The sequence below is a fragment of the Lissotriton vulgaris genome, chromosome 1_2 (assembly GCF_964263255.1).
Source record: "Lissotriton vulgaris chromosome 1_2, aLisVul1.2, whole genome shotgun sequence".
Lineage (NCBI taxonomy): Eukaryota > Metazoa > Chordata > Amphibia > Caudata > Salamandridae > Lissotriton > Lissotriton vulgaris.
The window spans coordinates 177,533,949-177,557,396 of NC_141686.1; the positions used below are offsets into that span (position 1 = coordinate 177,533,949).

The 23,448-nt window shown below is 44.9% G+C and overlaps 1 protein-coding gene across 2 annotated transcripts in view; it reads right to left on the bottom strand.

The window, feature by feature from the left end:
• LOC147734821 (scavenger receptor cysteine-rich type 1 protein M130-like) overlaps window positions 1–6,659 on the bottom strand; it is a 119,301-nt gene extending 112,642 nt beyond the window's left edge. Inside the window, exon 1 of one of the 2 annotated variants that reach the window (XM_086953079.1) lies at window positions 6,023–6,659. The gene's annotated coding sequence lies outside the window, so the exon portion shown is untranslated. The remainder of the gene's footprint in view (window positions 1–6,022) is intronic. The other variant, XM_086953080.1, reaches the window with a different exon arrangement.
• Window positions 6,660–23,448: the final 16,789 nt, after the last annotated feature.

The window sequence follows — 23,448 nt, forward strand, 5'->3', positions numbered from 1 at the left end:
TGCTGTGCATCAAGGGGCCTCTTATTTTTGAGTTTTTCCAGGGGAGCAAAGTTGTCTCTTGCCAGAGCCAACCAGGAGTTAAGGTCTTCGGCCTGAGTGTGTGGTGAACCCGGAGGTCCGGTGGGCTGAGATGAACTAGGTGTGGAGGTACATAGAAGTGTACAGAGAGCAGGAATATTTACCCGACTCCAGTTCCTAGTCATGAAAGGATCAGGGGTGGGGTGTTTGGAGGTAGAGGGGGTGGTGATGGAGAAAGCAATAAAAAAAATGGTCAGATCAGGTACAGGGAGACATCTGGAGATTGGTGATGTCAAGGTTTGAGTTGCAGACCTGGCCCAGGGTGTGTCCTTTTGTGTGGGTGGCCACTTTGATGTGCTGGGTGAAGTTCATGCCATTGCGCAATTCAGAGAAGTCTATTGAGCAGGGCCTGTCGCGCGGGTCATGAGGCCAGTAATTAAAGTCCCCTATGATAAGAATCTTCGCATAATTGACCACCGACTCCGCTGTCAGGTTGACGAATAGTTGGAGAAAATTAGGCATGTTGGTGGGGGGCCTGTAAAATAGGGCACATGTGAAAGGGGAACGCTTGGATTCTAGTTTGAACAGCATGAAGTCCACAGAGGGAATTTTTGAGGTGGTAAGGGAAGTGAATTTATGAGATTGGGAAATAATGGCTGCAACTCCCCCCCCACCTTGCCCTCAGGCCTATTGGCCTAGAGGATGTAGTAGTTGTCTGGGATGACGGCCAGAATGTCCGTAGTGGATTCCATTGAGATCCATGTTTCCACTAGGAGTAGTATGTCTGGCTTGATGGAGTCTAGAAGATAAAAAATTATCTAGCTGATGCTTAACCAAGGAGCGGGTGTTGAGATACCATATGGACAAACGGTCCTGATTGGGCCAGGTAGAATAAGGTAAGGTTTTAGGGAGGGAAACCCTTGGGCTTGTCGGTGTCGTGTGAGGAGAAGGGTAGGGGGTGTAGCTGTGAGTGGTGCTTTTTAGAGACAGTATTCCAAAGGTATTTAGTGTGCTGACGAGGTCTGGGTGAATGGGCCACTCTCCCTGGAGAGATTTAAGCTCCAGAGACGAGTAGCGGAGGGAGGCACGGTCAGGGTGCGTGGCCCCGGTCCCCGGTCGGCCGCGGATGGGCTCAGATGGGCTTGCCTTTGGTGCGCCAGCGGCGCGCCCGCTGCGCGCATCCGCTACACGACGGGAAGCACATTGACAGTTATAGGCAGTGATACTGCGCTAATCGTGGTGCTCCGCCCCCAACTGGCAGCGAAGAAAGACTGCCTTCCTGTTTGAGCCTGCACCCTCCACAACAATCGGGAGAGCCCCGTGGTGGACCGGGGTGCAGGTGGACAGTGCAGGAGGTGAGGAGGTGAATTTAAAAGGTGCTGTGCAAATGAGCAGGACTGTTTTGTCTTTGCAGAGCACACCTGACTTTTTGAACTTAAGGAGATGTGGCTTCTTTTCTGGATCACTGGCACGTACGCTGCCGTACTGCGGCCCTGTTTTACTTCTGTTAAACCACAGACACCTGTCACTTTTCAAACATATGAAAAAAACATGTCTATCGTGCAATGTTTGGTGACTTACTTGTGTAGACATACGTAATTGGGTAGCCACAGTTTCGAAAATAGGCTATTTCATGGCCAGTTTTAGCTCGCCATGTTACTAAAATGGGCCTCACTGCACAGATGTAATCCATTCTACTCGCGTCTGTGGTTAAGGACTACTAAACATCACTGGATGTGCATAGTGTTTTTTTTCTTCTAGCTGAAACCAGTCACTTTTATCACCTGTTTGCTGGTCAACTTTAGGTATCCAGTCAGTGGAGTCTGTTACTGCTGCATGGGTGACGTCCAGACTGACATGGTGCTTCTAAGGTGTAGAAATCAACCCCTCTTGTTAGCAGTACAGAATCACTACTAGACAGAGGCAGGGAAACTCTCCCTCCTCAAATAAGTTTATCCTAAGTGTGATGCTTATTTTGTGATTCGACCTAAGTACTAATATATCTATTTGTAAAATAAGGAATCAGAGGGGGGTAACAGATTGACTATTCAGTGGGAAGATTTCAAAATATGATTCCCTCGGTTTGGCTACCTTCACAGTGATGGTGGCCTGCGTAGGAAAGCAGACCATTAGTGCCTCAAGGGAACAGTCCAGCCCGAACTGCAAAGCCAGGTCCTCCCTGGACCGGAAAAAAGCATCCTAGGACTGGTTTTGGGCTTTCAGCCCTCATCAGCCAGGATAGCTTGATTCCAGTAGCACAGTGAGCCCAGGACCCACGTCTGGACATACCCGGTGCACTTAGGGTGAGAAAGCAAAAGACACACAATTGATGGACGGAATGCAAAACAAATCAAAGCATTCACCCCCAGTCAAGACGTAGGTCCCATGCTCCCCATACCACTGGAGTCAAGATATCCTGGCTGATGAGGGCTGAAATCCTGGAACCGGTCCTAGGATGCTTGTTTCCAGTCCAGGGAGGACTTGGCCTGGCAGTTCGGGCTGGACTGTTCCCATTGGGTGCAGGGTCAAGACTGATTTGCATGTGGCTGGGTCCAAACTGGAATGGCGTGGTGAGCAAAACAACGATGGATTTAGGCCCAGATCTCTGTACCAGGGTGAATGTATGACATTGTGCTGCATTCTGTCCATGAATAGTTCTTTCTGTTAATGGGGAGCACCTCATTTTTAGAACATCTGCACTTAAGCAGCTAGCTGTTGTTCTAAACACATGTTGTTTGATAGGGTTTTCACATTACTATTTGTAGTATCCTGGCTTTGATGTTATTCATATAAACTCTTGCTCTGCCAGTGGAATGTTCCATGAACAATGTGTCACAGAATGTTGGGAGCCAGAGATGTCAGTTGAGAAGGGCTGAGCAGCATGCTGGCTGCTCCTCCTGGTGGCTTTTTGTATTGGACTTAACTGGATGACCTGTAACTAACTACAAAAAAAATCTGAAGATCCTCTACACGTCTGGACCCAGTTACTACATTTTATTGGCGACGATCTGGTAACTTACCCTGTTCTACGTGCTCAAGAAAAGAAGATATAGTCACAGGTGAGAGATATGTTTTAAATTAGCAACAAGAAACTTTACCTCAAGGAAAAAGTAACTGGAACAGACTGGCCTCCTTCTCTTCCTCAGGAAACAGAGCTATTTGTCAGCTACCAAAATCAGTCTGTTCACTCGATCAATTAATAATTTATTTATTCATTTAAAAGTTTTACCCTGCTAAATCCAGGAGAGGGCGAAAGAGCACAGAATAATATAAATACAAATATAAAATCATGTTGAGCCTGAGTAATATGGAAAAAATAATCATCGTGGTATAGATTGGAGCTGTATGGAGACACAGAGACACATATATAAAGTAAAGACATGCAAGGTGAGAATCAATAAACATACAGACCGATGCAGATGTAAGAGGCTTATGTAAGTACGAGATCTACAATTTCGAAAAATGAGTGTGTTATGAAGTCCTGGAAAAAATCTACGAATACCATGAAGTAATTAGAAGGTGGAAAAACATTTCTGAAAGAAAGGTCAGCCATTAGTTCTGGATAGGTATATTGTTTTGAGCTTGGATTTAAAGATTTAGAGTGCTGGGGTAAGTCTTAAATCAGTGGAAAGTGTGTTCCATATTTTGGGACATTCCATGAAAAAGAGTGTTGCATGAAGGATGCCTTTTTGAAATTGTGCCAGTAACAGTATCAGAAGGGAACAAGGCCACTGGTAACAATACCTCCGCAGAGCTAAAGTTACTGGTGGATTACAAATGGGACCCTTATGGCAGCCTCAAACAGACACAAGTTGCAACATGAGCATTCATTAGGAGTGGCCCGGTAACCCTGTCCCAGCACAGATATTGATACTGGTGGCACTGGTATCTCTGGGAAGGGTGGCACAATGGCTGGGGCATTACACGTGGGACCTTGAGTGCACCCTTAGAAACGTACTAGGTGCATCCCTAACTGAATGTCTGATTCTACCCATGCACCCCTCTACCACTCCCCGCAGTCCCTCATTTTGCCTGAGTTTCACTCAGTTAATCTGAAGTAACACAAATCCTCTGTCTTTTGCAGACCTTATAATTCCAAAATGGGCTTTTATATTCTATTGTTGGCCCCATCAGAATATAAAAGGATTCTGCAACAAGCTCCACAAGATTCCCAGCTGCCACTCCCATGGGCTCATCTAAGGTCTACCAATTAATTTGCCACTGTGGAAAATCTCCCATAATGGCAGATTTCTACAGTAGGAAGGGGAGTACATAGCCTGTAAAATCAGTAATTCCAGCCACAAATTCAGCATTTTGCTGTGGCAAAGTGCATTTACACAACCAAAGTTTCTGAGAACTGGGTCCATATTGCCGCGGGTCTTCAATAAGATAATTGGGCTCACTAGTTTGGAGCATACAATTTGATCTAGGAGCATGAATTCCTAAGGAACCTAGTGATGCTGCCCCAAAGCACCCCACTTTATCCTTTAAATGTTAGAAATGGGCCGACGCCCCATCAGCGACATAGCAAAGCTCTGTCCTTTGTTATTTTGGGCTGGAATCAAGAGAACCCGTGAGCTATAGCCTTATGCTGAAGCCCTGGCGGAGTTTATCCTTTTAGATACCTCCCACAAGGTTGGGTGGCTAAGCAATTTAAGGAGGCTTGTGTTTGATATAGGGCTTTGGGAGGCTTGGGAAAATTCTGATTCTCCCAGCTCCAAAAAGATATAGTAAAGAGGCACTACTGGGAATGGTTCACACAAACAGATTCCAGTAGGACTGACCAGGGAAAACATGCCACAGAATTCCTACTGCACAAGCAGATCAGTCTCATGGCACTCTACCTTGATCTAATTCAAGTGGTATACAACCTTTACAACAAAACTTTTACCACGCACTACCATTACAACGCAGTCATTACAACGCAAACCATTACAACGCATTGCGCTGGGGGGCGCTCTAGGATAGGGAATACGTTTACTATCCAACACCTTCCCTAGTGTCCACGGGGACTGGAGTTGGAATAGTAAATTAAACTTTTCACTATCCAGCACCCCAAAGCGCTATACGTTGTAAAGGCATGCGTTGGAAAAACCGCATTGTAAAGGTATGCGTGGTAAAAGTATGCGTTGTAACGTCATACATTCAATTCAAGTACTTCATGATATGAAACTCTATATGCAGTTCAGGCTTGGCACCCTCCCTGTGGATGAGCAGGTAGCCATGTGGCATACTAAGGTCCCACTCCCAAGCCCAAGTAACTGCCCTGGATGCATGGCTCCCGTGGAGTCCATCGCCCATGTGTTGTTCGCTTGTCCAGCTTATGCATGCCCGAGATTAAAACAATTTGCCAGTAAATGGGTACACAGAATTACCGGGATGCCTTGCGAATTTTAAAATCGGACACTAGTCTCCTCTTTTCTGTGCATTTGGTAATTTCCTTGGCCACAAGTAGGGCATTAGGGAAAAGGTGCAAGAAAGAAGCTTAGAACGAAGTGGGCCGGCTACTTGCACCTAATTGGCTTTAGTTTTAATTATACTTCACCTATGGAAATATGACCACAAACGTTTTAGATGTAATGTATTCCAGAGACGTTATCCAAACACTTGACTGCACATTGTAGAAGAGTTTATTTTTAAATACCAGTATTTTAGCATGGGGCTTAATTATATAAATAGCTCCAATATGACTTTGGTCATTTTAATTTTCTGTATATACGAACTTCTTATTCTGTCCTGAATCTTAGCTCTTATGAAATTGTGACTGCTTTATATAGCATAATCATGATTAATATTAATTTGCTTACAACCTATCTGAATCCGTTCGTTTTCTAAATGTTTGTATGTGAAAGCTTTTAATGCATGTATGCAGAAATAACGTTTATTTGATGATATTGCTGTTACAGACACTGATTAGAACACAATTGTATTTGTCCTTTTCTAATGCAGCACTTTCCCATAACAAGTCACAAGATTCGTAAAAAATAAAGCAAGATGTACTCACTGAGCGAGGTCTTGGAGATGAAAGGGATACTTCCTTTTCTCTCTTTGTGTCTTTTTGCCGGTCTCTCTCTTCCCTCGACGCCCCTGACGTATCCTTCTCTTCTTTTTAACAGTCTTCAGCTTTTGCACTTACCATCCCTCTCCTCCTGTCTCGTGACACTTTTGCTCTCGTTCTTTTTAATTCTTTGTTTAATCTCATTTATTTCCTTTGATATTAAGGGAACTATTTCTTGCTCCTACGCTCCCTTCAGACACCTGTCACACGTTTCCTCCTTTCCTCTTTCTCTCCCTCGGATCTTTCTTTTTCTGTCTCTTTGCTTGTTCATATCACACTCATTTTGCCATCTTTCTTACACCCCCTATTCTCTACACCTCGCGTTCATTTAGGCACACCCTTTACTTCTTGCACTCTTTCCACTTTAGTTCGGCTCTTTTTCTGGACACTCAGCTTCCACCAGTCACTTCTCTTTTCTTTTCCCTCTCGTTCTCTGCAGTTATTTCTTTATTCGTTGTTTCTATTGGTTTAGCTAATGTTTGGTTTAGTTCTTCGCTTCCTGTCAGTCCTGGCTCTTTTAGTTGTCCTTCCAGCTCTCCGCCACAAGAGTAGCTGCACTCCTTTCAATGACCCCCACCGAACCGTGGTCAACGCCGCAGGGCCTGTGTTATCTGGACCCGACCACCCACGTCGTTTGCCGGAGCAGGGTCCCATTTCGATCGGCCCCGCCCCCTCCTTCCTGACTTCGCTCCTCGGGGACGTCAGCGCTTCCTGCATCCTTCAGATTTCCGAGTTATCAGAGCGCGCGGTCGGTGGCAGAAAATACGTTTTCAAAAATAACCCTACAGCATCCAGGCATGGGGACTGTGCAGCGAATCCTCGTGTCTGCCAAATATACAGCTGTGGTGATGGCCTAACACATCACTTGGGTGGGTTATTTTACCCCTTTTTTATGAAAGAGCACTGGGTTGCAGTATTACCCCATCTATGCACCCTATTGCAGAAATCACTCAAATACAGAGGCACAGTTTGCAAAGCAATTCTTTTTGATCTGTAAGTGCCACTCTCGATGCCAGGCTTTCCCCCCTCGTTCTTATAGTTTCTGGGACATTCTTGTAGCATCAAAGGTGAGAGTGGACGTGTTCTCTGCCAAGCAGGGCATTGTGCACTCAGAATGTGATGACGTGCGGCCCTCTGAGGGTTCCATCACTTTCCAGGGCCTGGTTGAGGAGTCGAGGCCAGCTCAAGGCAAGAGGTGACATGAAGGCTGGGTAGGGGTACAGTAAAGCAGAATTATTACGGTTCCTATAAAGATGGGAATGCCTCACCAAATCCTGTATTTACTTAAAAGAATACCACTTTAATATCTCACAATATATTATTATCGGGTCAACAATGAACACTACACAAAAAAAATAGAATAACAAAGTAGCTCAGAAATGCTGTTACAATACTAGGGAATACAATTTATACACAATTCGTACTGTTCGCAAATAGTAACCAATTGTGGACTTAGTGCTATTCGTAAAACAAACCACACAAAAATTTGAAAACTCATTTCAAAACGGTGTGGGAGCAGGATAATATTGTGAGGAGATTGCTTGCTATAAATATTGTGCCTTAAATATCGTCTACAAAAATATCTAAACCATTGGATAAATAATTCCAAATATACACTCAGTGGGCAATATGTTTGTAAATTATATTACCCCCAGGTCCCTCCGTCCTCGACACCTTCATACTAACAAGTGGAGATAACCATCTCCTGACAGAAAAAAAGAACAGAGGCATGCTGGGATACTAATACTGCCCCTCCATCCGGGAGTACATAAGCAGTACTTACCCAGCATCCCGTCTGTTCTTTTTTTCTGTCTTCGACAGATTGGATTGATGGTTGCTGTTGATGTTGCTGCACCTGCACCTGCTCCTGCTGGGCTGGGGTGGCGTGCAGGTTCTTCTCTGCTCCCTCTGCCCGGCTGCCTGGCTTCGCGGGCAGTGGTGATGTTCCTGGTGTGCCTGCCTCCCGGCCTGCCAGACTTGCTGGGAGGCTTGGCTTCTTCCTGGCCGGTCTTCCGGAATCTTTCCGGCCCTTTGCGGCTGGTGCGCCGCCTCCCGGTTGCTTCCGGGTCGCTGTGCGCTCTCCCCGAGCTTGGCTGGGTGGGAGTCGCGCTGCGCTGGATGTTTGGATTCCCGAGCCGGCTGTTTGTGTGGGGGCCTTGTCCATGTTGCTCCGGCCCTTGCTCCGGGTGAGTCCCGCTTTGCGGTGTTTTTTCTGCTCTCTCTGTGCCCTACGTGCAGGTTCCTTCCTTGTGTGGTCCACTGCTGTTCCGGCTCTGGGGTGTGTTGCTGCTCCGACTGGTACTACCTGGGCCTGCTTCAGAGTTGGGAGAGCGCTGACGGAGTCCCCGGGTGGCATGATTTACTCATGATCCTTCAGTCCTGGCGTTTGTGAGTTCTGGGCTGCTGCATGCCAGTTTGTGCGCGTTCGGGCGGCCAGATGGAAGGCTGCTTGATGTGCTGTGTGTCGCTCGCATTGTTCGTGTTTTGCGACTTTGCAGTATTTGGAGTGTGGTGGTGATACTACGTTTTCCCATATATACTGTGTCTTGGGGGGCCCTCTGGGGGATGTGCAGTGTTTCCTTTGTAGAGTGCTTGATGCTTTGCTCTGTGCCTGTTCTGGGTGGGGCACTGTGCGGGTGTGCATACCCCGTTGGGTTTGCAGGGCTTCAGCCCGCCACCCCTCACCCCCCTCGTTTATGTCAGCCCGCGCCCGCGTCCCTGACGGGTCTTTGCGGCCCTTTGACGTGTTCATGTGTGTGGTGCATTGTCAGTGCTGTCGTTCCTGTTGGTTGGGGTAGATTTTGGGTTCTTTATTCTTCGGGTGCGTGTGCTTGTGCGATGGGCTGAGTCACGGTTTATTCTTCGTGCCTGTCACTCTGACGTCTGTTATGTGCCCGCTAGACTCTCACTGATGTCCTCATACCTGGCTTCCCATTGGAGCTGGCTGCCCTTTTTCTCCTACTTGGCCTGTTGCGATGTGGCTTTTTTGTAGGTTCGTCCCTTCTTTTCAGCTTCTTTGTCCTTGGTGGGATGTGTTGGACCCCCCCCCACGGCGTGGTTTTGTCCCCCCCCCCCACTTTTGTGGCTTTGGTTGTCCGATTGACGCTGTGTGTGGGGCGTCCCTTTGTTCCTTCCCTGCCTCTGTTCGCTGCGGCTGGGTGTGGGCGCCTTTCGTCCTGTGTTGTGGGCCCCTCACTGGCGGTTCTGCTGCGCTTTGCCCCGCCTTGGTGGCCTTCGCCTTTGCCTAGCGCATCCTTTTGATGTGCTGGTTGTCGCTTTGCCCTCTGTCAGTTCTCCGGTGGCCTGTGCGGCGTTGGTGTGTGCCCTGGGGTTTCTGCGCCTCTGGTTTGGCTGCCGCTCTTGCCCCGTGGGTTTCATTCCGGCCGCTGCTGTCGTGTTGTCCGGTGTTGGTGGGTCCTCTGTTGGCCTGCTGGTGCCGGTCCTGGGGTGCTGTGGGGCGTACCTTCTGGTGTGTGTCTTGTTCCTGGGTCGATGCTTCCTGGGGGCGCCGGGTACTTGCGTTTGGGCACTGTGCTGTCTCCCCTTTTTGGGGTTTCCTGCTACCCCGGTTCTTGCTGTTCTCGGGTGGTGGGCGTTCCATGGGTCTGTTTCCCTTTGGGTCTCTTCTTCGGGGGGTGCCCCTGCTCTTGGCGTCTCTGTGGGTGTTCGCCCTTTCTGTTTGTGGCCTGCCTCGAGTTGGCGTGGGTTCCGTCACCTCTGTGGTGGCTGGTTCTTTTTTCGCTGGCTCCGCCTTTGCTTGCTCGTGGGTTTCCCTGTGTTGTTGGGGTTTTCCTGCCTGCTTGCTTGCGCCTTGCCCTCTGCTGCTCTTCTGTCGGAGTCGCTTCTCTCTTCTTCTGCGGCGGGGTGTTGGGTTGGGTCCTGTTCCCCTTCTGCTTCGGGCTCCCTGCCCCGCCTGGTGATGGGTCGGTGTTCCTGCTCCTTGGGCCGCTGCTGGGGTGTAGAGGGGGGTCCTGTGGGCTCCCCTGGTTCTGGTTGGCCTGCCGTGCTCCCTCGGTGGTCTTGCCTCCGCTGCGGGCTGGACTGTTGTGGCCGTCTGCTCCGATTGGGGATCCTGGTTCTTCCCTTCCTTGACTCTGTGTGGTTGGTCGTCCGTTGGGGCTCCTGTTTCCTGGTCCTTTTCCTCCCGTCCTGTGGGCTGCACCTGGGTCCTCTCGTGGGTGCTTGCCGGTGGTTCTTTGGGGTTCTCTGTCCCTTCTGCCTGTGCTTTGGTGGCTTGTGCTGTCTTGGGTGCTGCTGTTCTGCTCCTCCCTGCCTACACCTGTTCTCGGGCATGGTGTCTGGTGGGGGGTTCTGCCTGGGTCTTCCTGGTGCTGTGGCCTTCCCTTTGCTCCGGCCTGGGGTTTCTGGTGTTGTCCGGGGGCCTTTTCTGTGGGCTTGGCCTGGCTGCTTCTGCAGTGGTTCTCTCTGTGCTTGCCATTGGCTTGGTTCTGTTGTTTCCTGGCCGCCCCTCCTGTTTTCTGCCGTGGTGACTGCCTTGGTTTGTTCCTGTCTGGGGCCTCCTGGTGGCTTACGGTTCCTGCCGTGCCTCCTGTTCTCTGGGGTGGTGTGCGGTCCCCGCGCTCCGCTGTCGGTTCGGTGGTTGTGCTTGGTCTGGCTGGGTTGGTTCCTGCGAGGCCTCCTGGGGCTGCTGGGTGCAGTTGGCTTCTTGGTCCTTCTTCTCGCGGGGGTGTTTGCTCCCTGGTTGTTCTGGTCTCGTCTGGTTCCCTTGGTGGGTGCCTGGCTGAGGTTTTGGCTGGGACGTGCCGCTCTTGCATGTTGGGCTCTGTGCCTTGCTGGTCTCCCTTTGGGTCCTGGCGGGGTGTTCTGCGTTGGGGCCGCTTCCTGGTGGTTCCTTCTGGGCCTTCCCTGCTGTTGGTTCTCTTCCCGGGCTTGTTTTCCCGGTGTTGTGGGCCTGTATGGGGTTCTGTGGCTCTAGTTCTGCCGGCTTCTTGCTGGTGTGTGTGTGGCCCTGGCCCTGTGTGCCTTCCGGCTGGTTCTGTCCTTGGCGGTCTTCTCCGGTGGGTTGTTTTGGCTCGTCTTGGTGTCCTGGTCTGGGTCCCGGTAGCCGGTTTCTCGGGTTGGCGGCCTCCTTTCTTTGGTGCCCTGGCCTTTTTTCTTTGCCTCCGGTCCTTGTCCCTGCTGTCCTGTTCTGGGTTGCGGGCCGGCTGTTTCCTGCGGTCTTCCTTTCCTCCTCGGTGCTCCCTTGGGTGGCTGCTTTTGTTGTGGTTTCCTGGGTGTGCTTGTGCGTGCGGAAGGCCGGGGTTTTCTGCTTTGGTATTCTCCACTTGTTAGTATGAAGGTGTCGAGGACGGAGGGACCTGGGGGTAATGTCCTATTACTTACCGGTAATCTTCATTACTCTGGGTCCCGTAGTCCTCGACACCTTCATACGCCCCTCCCTCCCTCCAGGGCGGCCGGCCTTCCTGTCTGGGCTTGTTAGTACAGACGGGATGCTGGGTAAGTACTGCTTATGTACTCCCGGTGGGAGGGGCAGTATTAGTATCCCAGCATGCCTCTGTTCTTTTTTTCTGTCAGGAGATGGTTATCTCCACTTGTTAGTATGAAGGTGTCGAGGACTACGGGACCCAGAGTAATGAAGATTACCGGTAAGTAATAAGACATTTACGACATAATATTTATGCCAGGTGATATTGCTGTATGTGAAAGTCTGACAAAAAAACTGCTGGAACATTGTAACTCTTTAAAATATGTGCTCTTTAAATATGTGCTCCTTAAAATATGTGCTCTGGCTTCCCTGGGGCCCTCATAAATGAGGCCCCAAGTTGAGTATCCAAAGCCGAGGGCCGAAATACCGTCACAAAAACAGATGTGGATGAAGTCATTAAGGTATATTTGCTAATGACCATGGGCCCGATTCACAGAATGAATTTAAGACTCAATCCTAAACTTACTACTTTTGGCATTCACAGAATGAACTTACTACTTTTTTTATTCACAGAAGTTAGGATTTTGTCTTAAGACAAACTTAAGACAGATTTAAGACAAAATCCTAACTTCTGTGAATACCAAAAGTAGTAAATTCATTCTGTGAATGCCAAAAGTAGTAAGTGCATTCTGTGAATACCAAAATAGTAGTAAGTTTAGGATTGAGTCTTAAATTCATTCTGTGAATCGGGCCCTTAATACAAATAGACTTGTAGCAGGATGAATAAACACGGTCCATAAATGCGTTTGCCTTGCAAGGACACTGTGGCTGCCTGGGAGCTGTTACACGTGGTTGAACTGAAATGCTAGCTTACACTTTTAAAGGTGCTTATAGAATTAAGCATGTCAGAGGAACATCAGCAAATAGTACATTTGTTTGCAATTTTTTTAGAGCGAACTCGACCTGAAGCTATTAGAGAACTATACATGAGCACCAGTTATATTACACAAGGTCCCATTCATTTTCTTTTTAAGGCACAGGAAGGTTATGTAATGTGTCCAAAATAACAGGATGTTAAGTCGATGTTGAGTCTCGAACCTGGTTCCTTAGTTCCAACGTCCGCAGTCTAGCCGTAATGCCACACCCCAACCTGCTATAGTGTGTGAGAGACTGCTTGGGTGGAGGAGGGGGAATTTGGCATGGCTTTAGGTTACTCAAGATGTATGTACATTAGTGCGAGTACACATGTTCAAACAAGAGCAAATGCACACGCTTAAATAATTAAAAGGATGCACAAACACATTGAAAGAGCCAATTTGCCTGCAATGATTTTCAAATGATTCAAGGGAAATGAAATGCCTTGAAAACCACACTACAGCGATGGTCCTGGTACTTTACCTATCTTAAGTAGGGGTGCTATCGAGTAAAATGCGTTTAGTTTTGGACCCCAGAAAAGGCACGTAACAAAAGTCATATGGGCCGTCCCATGGGGGTGAACAGTGAAACTAACCGGCAGAACAGTGCCGTCCCCCAACTCGTGTCACATGTAAACCATTAGCTGTCAGCCACCGTTAAGCCTCCCAAACCCACTAAAGCCTGCAACTGCAGAGCAATCAGTTCCCTCCAACACATGGCTCCTTTGCACGATTTCATTTTATTTTATTTAATGCATTTTTATAAAGCGCAGACTTTACCAGAAGGTGTCAGAGCACTGTACAATAGAACCAGTTATGTTACATGAGAGAACTGTTGCAGGTATAAAACAAACAAAGCAGGCAATAGAATCGGAGCGACGCAGGCAAAAGGCACACAATCTCAAGCACAGCATGAACAGACTGTACAAGCAAAAATAAGAATAAATATGACAAATTATACAATGACTAAAGAACTTCCTGGCGAACAATAGCAGGCCATAGAATCAAAACAACACAGGCAAAAGGAACACAATATCAAACGCAGCAAGCACAGGATGTAAAAAGAAAAATAAAAACATTTGTGACAAATTTACAATGACTAAAGAACTTCCAGGTGGGGTCTGAGAAGGAGGGAATTAGTTCTGAAAGTGTCTTTGGAATAAAAGAGATTTGAGGTCCAGTTTGAAGATCTGGATGGAGATGATTGTACGGAGCGAAGGAGGAAGTGAGTTCCAGATTCTCACCACATTACCTGGGAACGATTGTGCCAACAATTTTTCCCTTTTGAAGGAGGGTGGTTCAAGAAGGAACTTTTCCGCATTCCCGGGAAGGTCTTGAGCCTCCAGACAGTTTGAGTTTATTCGCCAGATAGCGAGGGGAGGAAAAGTGCAAAGCTTTGTGGGTGATGCACGCTGTTTTGTAGATAGCCCTAGCTTTGATGGGAAGCCATCGGAGAGAAGACAGGATAGGAGTGATGTGGTCACTACGTTTGGACCCTGTAATGAAGCGAGCTGCTGAATGGAGGACGGATTTGAGGGGGAAGAGGTGAGATTTGGGAAGACCAGTCAGAAGAGACTTACAATAATCCAGTCTAGAGAGAACTAGCGATTGGACCAAAGTTTTTAGGTCATTCTCGGGGAAGAACCGACGAATCCCCCATAAAAGGCGCAGTTGATAACGTGCGCTCTTGGCCATGGAGTTGATGTGTGAGATTAGGTTGAGTCTTTTGTCAAGTATGACACCAAAGGATTTAGCGCAGTCCACAATGATGGGTTTACTGTTGAGTAGATTCAATTGATCCATCCAGGATTGAACAGGAGGTGGAGAGAGAGAGCTAGATAAGAGGAGGAATTCCGTTTTGGGGGGATTGAGAATGAGTTGGTGAACTAACATCCAGTTGTGAATAGTATTGAGAGTAGAGCTGAGAAGTGAGAAATCATGAGAGGAAGACACCTTGAGGTAGATTTGGGTGTCATCCGCATAGAGATGGTAGAGGATTCCAGAAGTGGTCCTCCGTGTGTAGTGCGCTGCTAGCCCCATGCCGATCAAGCCACGCTGCCAGCATGACCCGCGCATACATAGCTAATTCTTTGACCAGGCTTACTCTGTATAGCAGAGAGAGGCAGACCACCGAACACTAGGGGCGGATTGGTGTCACTACAACGCATGCTTTTACATCGCATGCCTTTACAACGCGGTTTTTACCACGCAGTCCATTACAACGCATAATGCTTTTAGGCGCTGGATAGTGAATTATTTAATTTACTATTCCAACTCCAGTCCCCGTGGATAGCAGGGAAGGTGTTGGATAGTAAATTAAATATATTCCCTATCCTAGAGTGCCCCCCAGCGCAATGCGTTGTAATGGTATGCGTTGTAATGGTTGCGATGTAATGGTAGTGCGTTGTAAAAAATGCGTTGTAAGTGATGTTCCCCCTAGGGGCCAAAAGGGTGGTCTAGCACTATTGAACACAGTCAGAAAAAGCAGAGGTGGTGGAGCCTCGGAGGGGAGGGACCACCCCGGCACACCCACCCCCGTAAATCCAACGCCCTTTCATCCGGTGGCAGTAGCATTGTCCCAACTGTATTCCTCTAATGGTATTTGTAGCACTCACAAAAGAAAGGAAGTCACAAGCGCTCCCACAGCTGACACGACTAAAGCCAATCAATATGTTAAAGGATTAAGTACATCGCCTGAGGGCGGGATGGGGATGAAGGGTTGTCAGCCACAGTGCCATTATTAATTGCATGCGCCCGTGTTGTGTAAATGTAAATACGGGCGCCATGTTAAAGATAAAGCACAGTATGTGGGTATATCAAATTTCCTCCATTGTGACAAAAGTAAAAGCGCTCATTTGCACAGGAAATAAACACAAAAAAGCGCTCGTCATTGCCACAAGTGATGTTTGAGGGGTGGGACAGTGAAGAAATAAAAGATTTCTTAAACACAAAAGCTGAAGAAGGGAAGTCCACGAAAGCGGATAAAAACTGTAGTTAGGCACTGCTGCTTCCGTAATAAACGGAAGTGACACATTTGTTATACAGCCAATAATAAGCCTGCTAATAAAGCAATGTCAGAGTTTACTAATGGCAAGCGGCAACAGAAATAACCCAGAGATACACACAACTTACTTATGCCTCGTGAGGCAGCTGCGCTGCCTATGCAAGACCTAAAAATAGGCCCCTGACTTGCTGCTGGGGTGGTTTTAAAGATAACTTTAACTGGTGTTCTTTGGATGGGCCCCTCACACCTCTGAGCACCACTTCCACTGTACTTGACAACGTTCAGATAGGTATAATTTCAGGATAATTCATAAACAATTATACAGTATGGAAGAAATGATCCAGACATACATTAACAATTCTTGATCTTGTTTATGTATTCAATTGCAGCAAAAAAAAGTACAAAATGTGAGTGCTCTGTGTTAGGTGAAGGTGCTTGGAAAACCCAGTGGGTGGCGCAATAAAACAGCAAAAAGAACAAAAAAGAACATAGTAGTTTCACAGCACGAACAGACATTTTTTCCAAAACGATAAACGTTCATAATTATTTCTGCCCAAAGTTCATTTAATGCTAAATCTTATCAGCCGGGAACCTTTTGATGGCATTTTGACTTTTCGTAATTCTGAAGGTGTTAGAAATTGGGTTACTGGTTGGCAGAGGTATGCACCCTGTCCAAGCAGGAACCTCAATTCTAGTCTGGGTAAGTCATTCCCTCTCTTTCTTGTCTAACTCTCTCTCTCTGTTTTCCTCACCTCCTCACTCATCTTCAATTCCTCTGCCCAACTGCCTCCATATTACCCTCTCTCACTGTTTGACACTAAATCAGAGACTGCTTCAGTCTGGTGTCTCTTTCTGTGACCTACCCCCTCTCTCGTCTCTCACCTGCTGCCTTGACTGCTGCTATTGGCATTGTGTATGCCTGTAGGTATAGCTAATAGCGGTGGCTGTTTGCAGTGTTTGATCTTTGTTTGCCTGACTATTACGTCACCTTTCTTCTTTGCGGTAACAGTCCACTACTTTTTACTGAGTGGTTTTCAAATTCCAGTGCACAGTTTATGATAAGGGCATTTATGTGTATGCCCATTTTCACTGAGATGCCCGCGTCACAGTGCCCCTGACTATGTTGGCTCGATTTGAGACTTACGGGGGGAGTGTTTCCTTCTTTTTGAAGGGGTACTGAGCAGACATCATGCTCTGACCAGCATCCGTGAATAAATAGTGCTGTTTGGCACTTTTGTTTTTGCTTTCAAACAAAACTCTATCCTTGACATTATAATTACAAACATATTCGCTAATATGTATCAGAACTTTATAGAGGTTGGCGTATCACTCATAAAACTTCATATTCCAGAATGGTACCCCTAATTAATATTGGGAAGTTTTAAAAACAAGAGATTTCTTCTTGATCCCTAACTCGGATAAACGCTAAATAGAATACATAGGGATCAAGAAGAAATCTCTTGTTTTTAAAACTTCCCAATATTGTGGAATATGAAATATTTAGGTTTTCCAACTACTTATCTCAATGTGTTTTGTACTACTACATTAGTCTGGCTAAGAAACTTGATCAATTGAAGAACATTTTTCATGTTTTATAAGAGCAATGCACTGTGATCTTAAATTTATTTAAATATTATCATTGTATTTTTCTGTTTAGAAAAAGTGGCTGAACATCCATTTTGTCCTGATGAAGACAAATGACTTTGTCGAAACGCGTTGACACACGACACACAGCCCTATTCTCCATAATCAGAGAATATTATTGAAGAAAAAGAATCCTTTTTATTCTATGAAGTTTTTTTTAAAATATATTCTGAAAACAGTCACATGAATCTTATGATATAATTTGTCTATTGTGTAAACTATCAATTATATGTATACATTCACCTTTTATATTTATATTAAAGAGTATCTCTTTTGATATCATTTCAGTCCATTGCAGTAATCATTTTTATCACTTTTGTGTATTTTAATATGTTTCCTCATTTAGCCAGCTTTTGTACTTAAAGCCTGCCTGGGTATTTGCTTTTACAAAAGACATGGATTGCAATTCTGCATGCCGTGGTAATCTGAAACAATGGTCATGAGCACCCTAATGGAATTCCCTCCTTAACCACCAAAAAGTTAGCCGAACGTAAGCAAGGCACAATGGACACCTTAATGTGTGTTTTAGTGTTGGTCTTTGTGACATTTAACTTTGCAGTATTTTCAAGACGTGCCTTGAAAATACAAGGGGCGGACACGGTCTTGCTTCAAACTATTCAAATGTAGAGGGCTATTTTCACCCCGCTAATAATTGTGAGCGGGTAAAACAGTTAATCTGATCAAAGTCGTTCAAGTGTTCTGCATTTGTAAGGAGGATCCTACTGGAGGGATCTAGTTGCTCTGGTGAGTTATAACACATAAATGCTCACTTTAAAGCATTCAGAAGAAATCTGCATATTTACTGTAAATTGTCCACAGTTATCCAGGGAATCTTCCAAATCAAGCGGTTCCATCTATGTGCATTTTAAATCACTTGCCTGTTTTTGCTGATGATCACTTGAATGTTTTTGCTGATGATGGTTTAAATGTGCCAGTTAGAAGCACTCTCACTGGAATGAAATAGAGCGATATATATATATATATATATATATATATATATATATATATATATATATATATATATATATATATATATATATATATTCACTGAAAAAACCATAGGTTTTAGGGGTGTTATAGTTAGCTACACATTTCACTCGTATAGAACCATTGAAATTCCCCCGTTATAGTTAGTTATACTAACTATAACTCACGCGCCCGCAATCCACTGCTGATGATGTCACATATTACATCATTCATGACTTGGTCAGTGAGATCACTGCTGACATCTCAAATGACATCACTGATGACATCACTGATGATATCATCCAGTGAATGTGGTTTGGTTGGATATTTAAATATGTATTTTATAAATATAGCAATCTGCCCTGCAGACTGAATGGTTGTATAAGTGTTTGAATGGAGGATTTAATAGCAATGCGATTGACTGTCTAAGTGACGAATCTATCGTGTCTCACTAAAAATATGGGATAATGATTATATGGCTGAGATACCCGCCACCCCCTCTCAACACAATCCCCAAGGATGGGAAACCGGAAACAGTTCTGAAGTTTTTGGAGACGGGAGGGAGTGACCCTCCCGGGCCGTATTCAGGGGCTGGTGGGTGGGTCAAAATTGGCTCTTCGTTCCGTCTCGAGCTCACGTGCAGCGAGGAGGTGCAGCTTCAGAGCACAGGAACAAGAGGATGCTTTCTGGTCTTGTTCCTCCTTTTATCCGTCTTCAGGGCGGGCGTAAACCCTCCCCTGCCTGCTCCGAGGGCGTGGCCATCTGCGTCAGTGTCTAGGCCAACCCACTCTAGGGCGGGAACAGGCGCGCCCCGGCTACGCCGCTTCGGGCATACCAGCCGAGACTCGCCTCCCGCCCAAGATGGCTTCCCGGGGGGATCGTGGTACTCAGCCATACGTTCGGGGGGACCGATTGGTCGCCCCTTTCCAAACTGTGTAAATACCTACATCTCTCTATCTCTTGTTGTGTAAACTACTAAATAAGTTGGTTACTGGCTATGTGAAAGTCTATATTAGTTGGTAATTAATTAAGTGAGTATTTGTATGGGATAGTGAATGAATGTGTGTGTGGTTGGGTGGGAGGTGTGTGACTGTCGAAACATGTGTGAATAGTTGATTTAGTAGGTATATGAGGTAAGACTGTATATGGAAACAGTTGTTTGGGTGAGTGAATCTCTTTATGGGTGCGGTGATGAGTAAATATATTTCTCAATTATACATGTCCAACAAACTAGAAATACAAAAGGCAGTGTATGTGATAGTTGTTGTATATAAATAAGTATAACTAAGACTCAATGATTATATGAGTGACTGTTTGGATAACTGTATACTTGTAATAGTGGTTTTATAACACACTAAGTATGACTCTCTAACTATATGAATAAATAAAGTGGTGTAGCCTAGTAAATATAAGTATGATCAATTGTTTGCATAAGTGAGTAGGATTTCTGCAAAAGTGAATAGGATGTGTTCTGGTGTGTAATGTTGATGCAGGTGTATAAGTATATTTAATAGCATTCTATTGATCTTTTTTTAGCATGTATGACTGAATGTATACGTAATTGTTGAGATGTGTGCGTAGATGTAGGAATCACTAAGTGGGTTTTTAGAAACTTGTATTGGTGTGCCACTGGTTTCAAACATGATACTCCTTATTTTATAATGTGTGTTAAAAGGTTATGCTACTGTATGATCAGGTGTATCAGCTTGTCACATGGATGATGTCATCAGTGATGTCATCAGCGATGTCATATGAGATGTCATCAGTGATGTCATCTGTGATGTCACTGACCATGTCATGAATGATGTAATATGTGACATCATCAGCAGTGGATTGCGGGCGCGCGAGTTATAGTTAGTACAACTAACTATAACGTGGAAATTTTAATGGTTTTATATGAGTGAAATGTGCAGTTAACTATAAAACCCCTAAAACCTATGGTTTTTTCAGTGAATTTCTAAGGTTTTTTAAATGCTAATTCCTAACTACAACTTATCTGAAACCTATGGTTTTTTCAGTGAATTTCAAAGGTTTTTTAAAATGATAATTCCTAACTATAACATGTCTGAAACCTAGGGTTTTTTCAGTGAATTTTAAAGGTTATTTAAATGCTAATTTGTAAATATTTGTATTGTTTTTTTAAATATTTTCTAACTACATTTTTTAATCTTTTTATTTTTAGATGTTATTTTTTAAATTACATTACACATTTTTTAATAAACATTTTTTTACATAAAAATATTTTTTCCAATATTTTAGATTGTTTATAATATACTTAAATAACTTTTATTCTTTTTTCTTTTTTTTTTGCAGTTGCGCACCCTACGAGCACCCTGCTTATTTACTGCGCCAAACGTGTCTGGCATTTTAGGGTCGCTGTCTAGGATCCGCGTAGGGTGTGCGATGGGTACAACTTTTCCAAAGCAGTTGTTATTTGACTTGTGCACAACGCCTTGCGCATACGCGAGATGTACGAATAAAGCGACGTGACGGACGCGCGTTAGCGCGTGACGTCATATGCATATCAGACGCGGTGTGTGCGCGACTTCCGTGATTTTTTCAATGTTGAAACTATATATATTTAATATAAATATTAAGACAAGAGATTATCTGAGGTTATTATTTTAATCATTTTCTTTAACTTTCTTAAAAATTACAACACTGTTTTCCCATGGGAGAAAATTCACTTAGCAGGTAAATAGTGTTATCGTTACCTTTTCTTACTCAGTGGTGGATCCTGGATCGAGCACTGCTGCATCTCCTCTAAACAGTTGAAAGAATGCAAATTACCGAAGACGCGCAGAAGCCCACGTCTTTTTTTAAAAAATATCGCTAGAATGCGCTGATCATACGCGCACCCCGTGATTCCCCCCCAAAAAAGAATAGGGACCCTGGGAGACCTTGTGGGACCCCCTGAGTAGACATAGAGGATCAGGGTGTGTCTACCCTTCCCTTTTCTTGTTTTAAACACACATTTCACACGCTTCTTCAGCCTCCCTTGTACCGAGACATAAAATGGCTGCCAACAATTTCTAGTTTCGGATGTTGACAACCACTTGACAGCCAATTAGCTTTCAGCGAGTGATGGTACGATGGCAATAACAGAGTATTTGTATTCAATTTTTTATGGGAAGTGGGCTGCGTGGCCCCCCTTCGTTGGCCAATTTCGGGCACTGGGGTCCCCAGCCCCCGGGGCATGGCTAATTATATATAATTTTTTTATGGAGGAGGACTGCAAAGCCTCCCTCCTGAAGCCACTTTAAGGCCACTGGGACATCCGAACTCCATCTATTTATGTACCCCCTAGGAGTTTTCTTCACTTTGCGCATGCATGTTTGTGGTAGCGCATGCGTGTTAATGTTACGCATGCGCACAATACGTCCCACCGTCTGGCTATGTACCCCAACGTATTTCATTTTATTTGCGCATGCTCAATTACAACATGTCCAATCACAGCTCTCACACCCAGTGACATCATCCTTCTGCAAATCATTTGTAAGCTGGCAACCTTCTTGAACTTTTCCTACTTCGCAGTCAAAGCCATTGAGAGTGTTTGTATCCACTTCTTCGTGGGTGAGCACTTTTTTAATAGTAATTAAATTAATTAATCTGAACAATCTTTAAATACCGCATAAATGCAAAATTTATGTTCGATTTGCCAATGTTGTTTTTAATCACGCTTACCTGCTTCTTTATATTGTTAAAGTTGACTTCGTAACTTTTGTTTCTGGGCAAATCACTTAATTCTGGTGCGTTAATGTAATTTGCCAAGCACCACGTGGCTGCTCCTGCAGCAGTGTGCTATGTGCTGTTCAAGTGAATGCGATGTAGTTTTTATTGTGTAAATAGTGCCTCACGTGCCCCATGCATTGCAAAAGTAATGTTTTTGGCAATAGTGTATTTTAGCACGGTTTCCAGCTCTTATACCTCAAATATCTTGCCTTAGTAGGCGATGTTTCTGGGCAATTCACTTAATCCTGCCACCTTTCATTATTTAAGTAGTGCGCCACGTGCTGCTTCCTCCCCATACAATGCACATGTAATCGATTGGTCAAAGTTGTATTTTAGCATGATCTCCATATTTTTTAATAACGTTAAACTTGATTTCCTATCCTTTGTTCTGTGCAAATCACTTATTCCTGCTGCTTATTCGCAAAGCAACAGGGTTTTAACTTACAGGGAATGCTTGCGCTCCGCTGAGTTTCTGACTACCTGTATGGTTGAAAATTTGTGGTTAGTGGTGCCACAGGAAAAGGGGAACCCTCTGAACCCTTCAAAAGGTATTGTTGGACAACACCTAGAATTTATGCAAACAAATTCCTATGCACACACATTATCAATTCAGATACAAAATATTATAAGCATTATTCAGTTCAGTGTAATCCTAGAAAATATTTTCCACTTCTTCTTGAATGAGCAATTATTTTTATCTTTTATTGCTCAAGTGCTCTTACGCCAGTCGACACGTGTTTCATCAGAGTACAGATTGCTCTGACTATTCAGGGCTTTCTTCTAATGATGGCGTATGTTGTAATTCCACTTGACCGGTGATAATTCCAACCCGGTAAGGGTATCTTGTGTAGTCACTTGTGATAATGGTCTTCAGTCACTTCGTTAAAGAGAAATAATTGTCATGTTCTAGAATGCCGTATTTAAACGTATGGGCGGAACAGGAATAATCTTTGTGATCCAATCATTAATTCTGTTTGTGAAGAATCCAGTTTAAACGAGAAGGATCTCGTAGGGAAAATAATGGTACGTTGTGTTAAACATCAAAAACAAAGTCCGAATGTCCCTGGACCTTTTGTTCTGCCCAGCCGCGAGTCCGTCGTTTCAACGTCAATGGTGTGGCCACAATGCGGAACTTCCGTATTGTGGCCACACCATTGACGGGGAAATGCCGGACTCACTTTTAAACTGGATTCTTCACAAACAGAATTAATTATTGGATTTGGAGTCCATATTATATGCTTATTATATTGTTTTGGTAGTTATGGTTCTAGTGAATAAATCTTTCTACTTTTCTACTAGACTATAGAATAGTGTCCATACACCACAACATTCTGCGTTTCAATATGCATGGCATCTATTAAAGAGATAGTGTACATTTTATAGATGAAGGAAACCGAGTCTTCCTCATGAACTTTAGACTCTGCATTGGTACTTACTTGTAAGTACTAAAATCTCTCAATAAACACAAGGGCTCTTTGTAGAGCCATCCAACATCTAATAATAATAATAATAATAATAATAGGGGCATTTGTAGAGCGCTAAGTTACGCGCACCGGCGTGTCCCCGCGCTGACAGTGAGAAAAACATAAGACCGGGAAAACAGTGCTGGCAGATCAGGATTATCTGGTAAAGAGGTGAGTTTTTAGCTTAGCTCGGAACTTCGTTTCCACTGGCTCCAAGCGAAGGTCCACTGGGAGTTTGTTCCAGTAGTTGGGGGCCAGGTGCC